This window comes from Perca flavescens, chromosome 1 (genome assembly GCF_004354835.1).
Source record: "Perca flavescens isolate YP-PL-M2 chromosome 1, PFLA_1.0, whole genome shotgun sequence".
NCBI classification, from domain to species: Eukaryota; Metazoa; Chordata; class Actinopteri; order Perciformes; family Percidae; genus Perca; species Perca flavescens.
In genome coordinates this window covers 44,563,736-44,566,235 of record NC_041331.1, presented here as the reverse complement: position 1 = coordinate 44,566,235, position 2,500 = coordinate 44,563,736, and the positions used below count along the sequence as shown (strand labels likewise).

Sequence of the window (2,500 nt, the reverse complement as noted above, 5' to 3'; positions counted from 1 at the left end):
GGGTAAACTACTGCTACATATACACATCAGACTGGCTATAAACTACAGCTCCATATACACATCAGACTGGCTATAAACTACAGCTCCATTTACACATCAGACTGGTTAAACTACAGCTACATATACACATCAGACTGGCTATAAACTACAGCTCCATTTACACATCAGACTGGTTAAACTACAGCTACATATACACATCAGACTGGGTAAACTACTGCTACATATACACATCAGACTGGTTAAACTACTGCTACATATACACATCAGACTGGCTATAAACTACAGCTCCATTTACACATCAGACTGGCTATAAACTACAGCTACATATACACATCAGACTGGTTAAACTACTGCTACATATACACATCAGACTGGTTAAACTACAGCTCCATATACACATCAGACTGGGTAAACTACAGCTCCATATACACATCAGACTGGCTATAAACTACAGCTCCATATACACATCAGACTGGCTATAAACTACAGCTCCATTTACACATCAGACTGGCTATAAACTACAGCTACATATACACATCAGACTGTTTATACTACTGCTACATATACACATCAGACTGGTTAAACTACTGCTACATATACACATCAGACTGGGTAAACTACTGCTACATATACACATCAGACTGGCTATAAACTACAGCTCCATATACACATCAGACTGGCTATAAACTACAGCTCCATTTACACATCAGACTGGTTAAACTACAGCTACATATACACATCAGACTGGGTAAACTACTGCTACATATACACATCAAACTGGGTAAACTACTGCTACATATACACATCAGACTGGGTAAACTACTGCTACATATACACATCAGACTGGTTAAACTACAGCTCAATATACACATTAGACTGGTTAAACTACAGCTCCATATACACATCAGACTGGGTAAACTACAGCTCCATATACACATCAGACTGGCTATAAACTACAGCTCCATATACACATCAGACTGGCTATAAACTACAGCTCCATATACACATCAGACTGGCTATAAACTACAGCTCCATATACACATCAGACTGGCTATAAACTACAGCTCCATATACACATCAGACTGGCTGTAAACTACAGCTCCATATACACATCAGACTGGCTATAAACTACAGCTCCATATACACATCAGACTGGCTATAAACTACAGCTCCATATATACATCAGACTGGCTATAAACTACAGCTCCATATACACATCAGACTGGGTAAACTACAGCTCCATATACACATCAGACTGGCTATAAACTACAGCTCCATATACACATCAGACTGGGTAAACTACAGCTCCATATACACATCAGACTGGCTATAAACTACAGCTCCATATACACATCAGACTGGGTAAACTAATGCTCCATATACACATCAGACTGGCTATAAACTACAGCTCCATATACACATCAGACTGGCTATAAACTACAGCTCCGTATACACATCAGACTGGCTATAAACTACAGCTCCATATACACATCAGACTGGCTATAAACTACAGCTCCATATACACATCAGACTGGCTATAAACTACAGCTCCATATACACATCAGACTGGCTATAAACTACAGCTCCATATATACATCAGACTGGCTATAAACTACAGCTCCATATACACATCAGACTGGCTATAAACTACAGCTCCATATATACATCAGACTGGCTATAAACTGCAGCTCCATATACACATCAGACTGGGTAAACTACAGCTCCATATACACATCAGACTGGCTATAAACTACAGCTCCATATACACATCAGACTGGGTAAACTACAGCTCCATATACACATCAGACTGGGTAAACTACAGCTCCATATACACATCAGACTGGCTATAAACTACAGCTCCATATACACATCAGACTGGGTAAACTAATGCTCCATATACACATCAGACTGGCTATAAACTACAGCTCCATATACACATCAGACTGGCTATAAACTACAGATACATATACACATCAGACTGGCTATAAACTACAGCTCCATATACACATTAGACTGGTTAAACTACAGCTCCATATACACATCAGACTGGCTGTAAACTACAGCTCCATATACACATCAGACTGGCTATAAACTACAGCTCCATATACACATCAGACTGGCTATAAACTACAGCTCCATATACACATCAGACTGGCTGTAAACTACAGCTCCATATACACATCAGACTGGTTAAACTACAGCTCCATATACACATCAGACTGGCTATAAACTACAGCTACATATACACATCAGACTGGGTAAACTACAGCTCCATATACACATCAGACTGGGTAAACTACAGCTCCATATATACATCAGACTGGGTAAGCTTTTTTTCTTTTTTCTTCTTCAAAGGTTTTAACTATTCTTTTTCCGAGTTTTATCTTCCTAAGATTTCTTTTAAACATTTTTTGATGCTTTTTTTTTTTTTTAGATTTTTACCAAAGTTTGCCGACCTCGTTTGACTCGTTTTTTCAAGTTTGTTTTTCTACGATTTTTA

The 2,500-nt window shown here is 38.6% G+C and overlaps 1 protein-coding gene across 1 annotated transcript in view; it reads left to right on the top strand.

Annotated features, from left to right (window-relative positions):
• Positions 1 to 2,500, top strand: part of nob1 (NIN1 (RPN12) binding protein 1 homolog) — a 23,692-nt gene that overhangs the window by 6,485 nt on the left and 14,707 nt on the right.